Source organism: Eurypyga helias, unplaced genomic scaffold, assembly GCF_000690775.1.
Source record: "Eurypyga helias isolate BGI_N326 unplaced genomic scaffold, ASM69077v1 scaffold659, whole genome shotgun sequence".
NCBI classification, from domain to species: domain Eukaryota; kingdom Metazoa; phylum Chordata; class Aves; order Eurypygiformes; family Eurypygidae; genus Eurypyga; species Eurypyga helias.
In genome coordinates, this window is record NW_010273693.1 from 43,402 (window position 1) to 52,862 (window position 9,461).

A 9,461-nucleotide genomic window follows, 5' to 3' on the forward strand; every position below is an offset into this window, starting at 1 on the left:
GGATTTGCAAATCTAAAGCATCAGTATCCTGTAGTAAAAGCAATTAAATGAAGCAGACAAGGATCTGACTGTGCCATTCAAAGCAGGATTGCATTTCCTTGAAATTGCTTCAAGTGATCATGATGAGACAGTGTAATTTAACTCTGCCCACTGCCAATAAACTTCACAGTCAGTAAATATTTCAGGAACAGTGCCCCTAAGCAACGTTTCTGCAGCCTAGAAAGGTAGAGAGTCAAATATTTTTGTAAAATTCCATAACCCTGATTCTTCCATGGAGTTACGTACCCAGGAGAGACTGACATTTCCAGGTTCCCCTGTGCCTTGAAACCAGTTGCAGGGCAAATCTGTTATTTCACACCAAAAGACTGCATCCAGCAGCACCAAAACCTGCTGCTGCCCATAGGTACGTTGTTAAAGCCCTGGTAGCAGGTCTGCAGAGATGCCGTCCTAAGGGGAGAGGCTGTGTGATGGAATTGCGCAGCTCAACGAGGCCTCTCTCCAGAAGGACATCCACGCTCCGGCTGCTGGCGCATCCCAGCACAGGGAAGGGAGTGGTGACACCTCAGCATGACCTTCCCAGAGAAAGAGCCGAGAGGGCTGATGGAGAGCTCGCACTTCACCCTCCTCCTTCCGTTGCGAAGTTCTGGCGGGCAACATGAGAGATGCATCTCCACGAGCGTTGTAGCACCCTCTTATGCACTCCCGGTGCGGAGTCTCTGCTCTCTGACAGACAAGGGATCAGCATAACTGCGGCATCCCCACAAAAACCCCCGGAAGGGGCAGAAGGGCTGAAACAATCCTCACGGTTTCAGAGATGGCGAGACCCACGTGCCCGCATCTGTCATGTGCTGCTGGAAATCTCCACCTCCTCAAAGAGCTGAAGCTTGTCAGATATGTTGGCCTTTTACCTTGGAAATTATTTTATTTAGCTGTTCTGTCACCTCTGAAAGACCTCAGAGTGCTCTGGCAGCCACCATTTGAATGGAAATTAAAAAAAAAACCTACCAAGTACACAAAAGCTTTCATGAACATTACCCTGTTACATGAAAGAGCTGGTCCAAACATCGTGAGGCGATCATAGCTCTGATCTGATCCTTTCTCAACTTGTGGTAAGAACAGTTAAACCACAAAGTTTGGATGCTTGTCTGCTTCCCTCTGCAAAAAAAAAAAAAAGGTTAAATTCAATAAAAAGAGGATAAAAGAGAGTGAATTCAGCACATCTCATTCCTAGTATCTGGCCACAAGACTGTGCTCATACCGCTGCAAGTCCTGAAGCTCTGGGCACTGTTGAGTATGGAATGAGAGTTATGTGTTTGCAATGAAAGTGGTTCAGCCTCCACTAACGTGCAGCAAAACATTTTTATTATACTGTATATTGACTTATTTAATGACGATGGCAACGAGAGTGCCAAAGTTGCATAATCATGTAATTTGAATTTCCCCACCCCCCCCAACTCCTTGGAAGTTTTCGTGACACTCCTTGTTTGGTTCGAAGCCTTCCAAATTTCCCTGATACTGTGAGAGCGTGCGCATGTGGTTTGGCTGTCACTGTGTAAGGGTCAACCCACTCAAAACACCCTGAATTTCAATAAGCAGCAAACCAACAACAAACCCATAAAACCTGTTCTCCTCACGCTGGACGCGAGGCAGAGGCAGTCGTGCGTAAGAAAGACACTGAGATTTGGCAGCCACCAACCCCTGCTGACACGTGTTTTGTAGAGCTCTACTGGAAATTGGTTTTGACAGAACCATTTTTACGTGCCCAAGGCAGTTCAGACCTCTTCATTCCCTTCCTTCTCCTCCTCTAGAGAAGCTTTCCTAGGAGTGACACTGCTGCATGCTCTTTACATCCCCATGCAAAATACCTTTGCAGGGTGCCTCTTCCCATGGGCTTCGCTTTAGCACCGACAGTTAGCGGCGAGAAGCCCAAAATTAAGGTGAGGGCTTGGCCATACCTCGCTGATGGCAGCTCTGGGTCCAGCCCAGGCTGCAGCCCAAGAAGGGGACCCGGGCGTCACCCAGGGCAGGATGGAAAGCTGCGGTGTCTGCCACACAAAAAGTGCTGGAAGCTTTCTGTTTGGACAAGCTGGAATAAAAACAGAAAGGAGGTTTTTGATCACAAGAAGATCCTCTCCTACCTCTGAACACGCAGTAGGGAAGGGCTGATTTTGAGCTGGTATGAACATTAGCTGTTTCAAGTCAAAATGTATTTGTTTTCCTTGGAACGGGCAAGTCAAACTGGAACAATGGCTGGAACTGACATTTTGCAAGGAAAGATTTTGTTTCATCTTGAAAGGCTGAAACACCTTGAAATATTTTCCAATGGAAATGACATTTTGTTTCTGCTGATGCACATGGGAATCATCCCATCACAGTTTCCATCCTCCTATAGCCACTCCCACTTCAGCCAGAGGGACCCAAGGAGACACCAAACACACATGTGGCATGGACCAAGGGGGAGAGACAGCCATCCAACCATCACATCCAGGGTGATGGAGAACAACACACATAGTCACCACGGGCACAGCTCATGAAAACACCCTTTTTAATGGGGAAAATGGAGGGGGCAACAGATCCAGTGAGATCTATTTTAGTCTGCACGAGCAAATTGTGAGAGGAGCCATAAGACCTTGAGGGAAGGCAAGCAAATAAATAATCCACCTCTAACCTAAATGGTCTACAAGCAAGAAAAAAAAAATAGCTATTAAAGGGTGACAAGAACTCTCATAAAACAGGTAAACAGCAGGCCTGGGAATAGCTTTTAAAATCCTTGATTTCTGCCTGCCTGGAGGACGCTGCCTCTTTCCATCTCCTCCAGGGGCGGCTGAGGAGCACGTGTCTGTGAGCTGTGTCCAGGGGCACTGGCATAAGGCTGCTAAAGGTGAAGAGATCTTGGCTTAATTTTTGTGCAGGTACCAGAAGACCAATAGAAAGTCATCAAAAAATCCCATCTGTTTTTCCCATAAAGAAATGAGGGGAGGAAGGGGAAGCAAGTAAGAAACAATGATTTAGAAATCTGAGTCCTGCTTTGTTGTAGTCTCAGATTTCTCATACCTGGAGAGCTTGAAAACCTCAAACCACTCCCACCCCAAATCTGGACAAAAAGCCCTATTCTTGAAAAGCTTCATCAACAGGGGAAAGTTTCAAGCTCAGGTTGGCTGCCGCATTTCCCTTTCACAATTTCAAAACATTTCCTTTAGAACACATCTTTTTTAGTACTATGGGATTAGCTCACATTCCTAAACAATCTTTTCAGAGCAAATTAATCTGACACTGTTTCCTTTCAAAAATGAGCTGATGATTCTGAAGCTTTTTTTTTTTCCCCCCACATTCTAAATGAACGTGAAAAGTTTTGAGTTGGAAAGAAAATTTATATTAAAAAAAAATAAGGGCAGAAGAGGGAAAAAGCTTTCACAGTCAAACAGGTTGGAAACAGGATCCTTTCTTTCCTGTTTTCCTTCATTTTGTGAGGCAAACCAAGGGTTCCCAAGCTGGGGAGATGCTTGGGCTCTATTGCTACAGGTTCAAAACCAGCCCGTTCACACAGCCAGCACTTCCCTCCATCTGGATGCACCAAGAGAACATCGATGGTGGGATAGAGTCCTCCAAGCATGGTGTGACCCCGTGGAGAGAGGATCAGATCGGGGGTTTGTAGGAGCGGTGCGCTCCAGCCTTGGCATGCTGCTGTCCCCAGTGCTCTCATGAAGAACCAGGGATTTAAGACAGTAGGGTTTTTTTTTCCTTGCTTTCATTTTCCTTTTCTAACTGCGTGACTGGGGTTTTGGCCAGCATCTGAAGTTCTCGATACCCCTGAGAACAAGCTGCTTCCCTGGAAACCACACCAGTTGCGGTGAGTGCAGTCATGCTCTTACATCCCCTGAGAACAGCCTGATGGAGAAAATGCTTTTGGTCCCAGACCATCTCATGCCTCATGGACCACTATCTCCACCTCAGCAGGGCTGGCGGAGGGAGTGACTCAGCCACCGCATCCTCGGACCACTTCCAGCTCACAGAGTCCTCTACCTCACGAGTTTCAGCACTTCCAGGCAGGCTTAGATTTAATGTCAGTGGAGAAACCTGACTATTTATAGCTACTCCAAGAAGAGTAACAATCACTGATTGACACACGAACAAGGAAGCAGAGCATCAAAAAATAAATACACCTGGTGAAGGATCAGCTCTGATGATCCTCATGGCATGCCTTCACACTTCACTGGATCTTACTTCAGAGCCATCCCATCAGATGACCTTCTGAGCCCAGGGATGGGCTACCTAAAAACTCCTTTGACCAAGACAGATACCATGTTCCTACTGGGGCTGAATTTTCTCACCTTAAAATGTGGTTTTGAGTCAGGAACATTGTGTTCCTGGTCTGTATCTGACAGCTATGGCTGAACATGAGGTAAAGGACCTGCCATTAGGTTTGAATCCCAGAGTGAAAGGCATGGCTGACATCCCACTAAGAGAAGCCATACTGGTTGGCTGCACAGAGACCCTGCTCCAGCTCTCTGACATCCCAGCACAAAGCTTGAGGGACCAGCTGTGGAGCCCTCAATATCAGAAGGATATTGACCACTTGGAGCGAGTCCAGAGAAGGCCATGAAGATGATCAGAGGGCTGGAGCCCCTCTGCTATGATGAAAGGCTGCGAGAACTGGGCTTGTTCAGCCTGGAGAAGAGGAGGCTCCGAGGAGGCCTCATTGCAACTTTCCAGTATCCGCAGGAGGCCTACAAGGGTACTGGGAGAGGACTTTTTACAAGAGCCTGTAGTGACAGGACAAGGGGGAATGGGTATAAATTGAGAACAGGGAGGGTTAGGTTAGATATCAGGAAGAAATTCTTCCCAGAGAGGGTGGTGAGGCACTGGAACATGTTGCCCAGAGAAGCTGTGGATGCCCCATCCCTGGATGTCTTCAAGCCCAGGCTGGATGAGGCTTTGAGCAACCCGGTCTAGTGGAAGGTGTCCCTGCCCATGGCAGGGGGGTTGGAACTAGATGGTCTTTAAGGTCCCTTCCAACCCAAACCATTCTATGATTCTATAAGGGAATGTACGCCCCAGCGTAAGGAAGATGTGGTCAATGGTGATCCACTGCAGATCACCCAAAGTCAATCATTTCCTACCCGTTTTCCCTTGGAAGAAGAATTTCAAATAGTTTCTCTGCACCCTGAGCAGAAGGAGAGGTACAGGAGATGCTGTTCTTTAGAGACAAAACCCCCTCAAGCTCCTCTCACCTGAAGAGAAGACCCTACACCACCACCACATAGGAGGGATGGTGGAGGCCAAGGCCTGCACTAGGTGGCATTTAGGATTGCCCCGTCCTTTTGCAGCGCCTCCTTCCTTCTTCAGATTTCCCTGCGGAGCTGGTGTTAAGAAGCAGCTTCCCCTGGCACGGGTGGTCAGCGCCTGGTAAGAAGGGTGGAAGCCTGCATGGTCACCAACGCACACTTTGGGTCCAGCTGTTGAGCCCTCTGTGAACAGCCTTTAGGATGATGTCAGTGGGGGTTGTCAAGCCATTCCTTCCTGACCTCTGCTCTCCTTTCTGTGAGGAACCAAAAGTCCTCATCCCATTCAGCCCAGACCCCCTCCTCCATGACGCACAAGGGACACCAGAAAGCCCACAGCCTCATGCTCCCCCCAGCACCGCGAAAGGAAAAGCCCTGACTCACACCGAAGGGCATGTTATTCTTGCGAGTTCATCGATTTCAGCGAAGGGATCATTTCCTCAATGCCGGTTCCTGTTGTTTGACCCCTGCCTTGGCTTTTCTTTCTTTTGCAAGGACAGCCGTTGGTCCAGGTCACACCAATGAGAAATGTCAAGCCGGTTCTGGGAACCGTTTCCTGAAACACATCTATCTGTGCGCCGGCACGCTTCTGAAAGAGACTCTTGACTGGAAACATTCAACTGGGAAGAGAAACAGGTCATCCCATCCTGCTCCTGCCTCCTTCCCCTTTGGGGAACCAGCATAGGAAACAAAAACCCGTCCCTCACAGAGAGGGTGACCGACAGCGGGATGGGGCTGTTTCGGCATGAGGTCTTCTCACCACAGCACCAAACATCGGACAACAGCTTTCCTCACATGACCTCTTATTCCTAATTTAAAACAGGACACAATGAGACTGCAAAAATAAAAATAGCGGTTTAAATTTAGGTGGAATAGACTGAGAGGCACCGTCGACACTTCCCCTTCCAGCGACAGTGCTCCGTGGCCAGGAGGAAGCAAACAAAAGAGGAGGAGAAGCGGCCAGGCCAGCTGTAGGATGCAGTTGCTGAGAAGATAGCCAAGGAAAGAAGATGTTATGATGTCTGTCCCATGGAGACTCTCTGGACAATGACTGACTCATTGCTTATAGGCGGTATCTCTGGGCTTGAGCCGTCTCCGCTGCTAGACCAAGCGAGGCAGGGGCTGTAACATAGCTGGAATAGGTGGAGCCCAGTAACAGTTCCTCTCTCGCATGACTCAGGCTACCTCCTCCCATCCCCAGTGGCCCTTGAATCTGGGGTCTTCCAGGGACCCAAGCCATCTTCTGTGACAGCTCCAGATGCCAACAGAAAGCCAAAGGTACCTGGACACCCATCTCCTTTTCCAGTCCCACCAGATTTGTTCTCGGATGAACCCCCCTGACTCAAACATAGTCTGGGCATAAACGAAGCAGCAGCGGTGGGATGAGAAGATGCCACATAGAATTAGGACTAAGATAGTCCCCCTCCGCTTCCATGACTAGCAGCACACAACTCGCTCAGTCCATCCAAACAGCGGGAAGTGGGTTCCTAACTCACCCAAATTAAGAAGGATTAACTCCTGCAGAGGTTGCTGGCACTGGCTGCTGGCAGGGAGCACATGCTGGGATTAACGTCCCTGCAGAAAGGAAAGGGGAGAGCATCTGCTGTTTCTGGTCTGTGGAGCATCAGCTGGCAACCACACACACGGTCCCATCCTGCTGGTGCGTGCTGAGCTCCAGCTGGGTCCCAGGAACCCACGTCTCCAGAGGAGAGCAGGGCCAGAACATGCGATACCACTAAAAAGCAGCAGCTCCTCCCCAGCCTTCATCATCCCCACCACCTGTCAAAGGCTCTCTGATTTTTCAGGACAGCAATGGAGCCAGATGGCCACCACAAATGCTGACCCCTCACCTTTCAGACGAACACATGCCTGGCCCTCTGTGCCTGCCTCCATCCCTGTGATGCTCTGAGCGCCAGTGTGAGATCCTAATCCCACCCAGCAGGAGAGCTACAGCCTGCGGGGCTGGTGGGGACCCCGGGCAGAGACAAGTGCAGATACCACACTGCGAAGAGCTGCGGAACGTGAAGGGAGTGTCACCCAAAGCCTGAACCAGGCTGGGAGGCACGGTCCTTGGTCAGGATTCAGTGCCCTGCCTTAAATGCTGCTGCCCCTCCAAGAGGTGGGCAAAGACCCAAGGACAGGCACATCAACCAGTCTTGTTATTGACTTGTCCTCTCATCCAGGAGAACTCCCAGAAGAGACACCAAGGCTGCAATACAAAACTGGGGATAAGTAGGGACTAGAGAGGCTTTAACCGTTCATTATATCTGGAAGTAAGAGTGGAGGGTTACAGCCTGGTGTGAACACAACCCATCGAATAAGCGTCTGCGATGGGTTCCCTGCACTGGGCGTCATCCAGATGGACAAAGTAGCTGGGTTTTCCTGCGGTCACAGGGCATTGGTGTGCCCTGGTCTGTCTTGTAATGGTCCAGAGACAGATATTTGGGAAAATAAGTATTATAACCCTGATATAAGAAACTGGGCATCCCCCTCACTGGTCATCAACATGAGTGGTGTTGAAAGGGCAGGGGTTTGGGCTGTCTTCCCCATCTTGCAGAGGGATTTGCCCCCCCAGTCAACAAGCCCACAGCCTTTCCCTGTGTCCTCCAGCCTGCACCCATCGTATCGGCGCAGGGTTGGTTCAGCCAGGACGTTTCACAAGAGAGCCTGGCAGCACCGAAACAGGAGAAATCGTTCTGTAAACAGCCTGCTGTTTGCATCCCCAGCTGGAAGCTGGCCCGGGACTCCTCGTTCTGCAGTGCAGCCCTCCATTGCCCAGGATAAGAGACTAAACCACTCACAGAGCCCCGAGTGACAGCCAACGTCTGCCCTGAAGGGACCAACCACGGGAACCTCATCTTCAGCACCCAAATGCCTCGTGGAGGGCAGTGGATTGTGGCTGTGGTGAGGAGGGCAGGTCCTGGGCACCAGCCCTGCGTGGGTCCTTCCCATCCAGGAGCCCATGGCCACCTCCCTGAGTGCTCCAGGACATGGCAGGGCTCTCACGCAAGGAAAGGACAACCTCGTGGTGCTGGGCTGGGGTTGCAAGAGAGTGTGGGCTGTTCCAACCACCTCCGGGACAGTCTGAAGACGCTTAAAAGGAGAGGTTTGTGCAGCCACAGCTTCCTGGGGTTGCCGTCGACAGATTAAGGAGCCTGAAGGATGCTGTGCATTGGTTGCCAGCTTGATCCTGCAAGGACTGCTGGGTACCGCACACGGACAGTGTGGACATAAGTCTCATGTGTGGCCCGATTTTGGTATTTGTAGGCAATAAGGTCCTTTTACAAGCAATTTCTCATTCATCGCACAACATACCCTGGCAAATCCAACCTCTATTCCGTCTCTGCCATACTGGCCAGGAGCACAAGATATCCCTGATGGGTTCCCCACGCCAACGCTCCCCTCTGCAGCAGAGTCCCTTCCCCTCCCTAGACAACACCGCTACCCACAGAGCAGCAGCATCGCACAGCACGGAGCAAACCCAACATACACGGGGTGAGAAGAGGGAAAGACGAGCTGTAGCTCATTACAGTCGAGCCTTCCCCACCACACAGCGCCAAGTCTCAAGCGCTTCCTACCCTCTTTCACAACCCCCACCCCAGGAGGCCTCACCTGGGCTGCTGGCATCTTCTCGACTCAGCAGAGTGCCAGGGCAGGGTCTTACTTCGAGCCTTCCCAGAGTAACTCCCCTTTTCCTCGGGCCAAGTGATGCCGGGACATCTCCCACCTCCTCCTGCAGCCTGCGGAGTCCAAGGAGAAAGGTAAACAGGACACTCATTGGGATCACACAGAGGGCGTGTGCCCCTCAAAAAATATGTTGGAAAGGATGACTGGAATGCTGGTATGGTTTCCTCTGTTTGTCTGGCTGGGGAATTTCCCCTTATCGCTGACAGGGTTTGGACCGGGACCAGACGAAGAGGTGGCTGTACACTGCCAGGCTGGTTAACACAGCTGGCTGTTGGGCTTTACCTTCTCCCACCCGTACATGCGTACAATAAACACTCATGAGAAGGGAGCTCCTCGGTAAGGATCCAGCACTCGGGACAAAAATCATCAATTGCAGCCAGGATATCCAAAAACAAGCTTGCACCCAGGTCTGAAGAGGCAATGTTTTGCCCCCAGATTTAATTCCCCAATTAAATGGGAAGGTGCTAGGCTCCAGCGCAATGGAAAATAGCA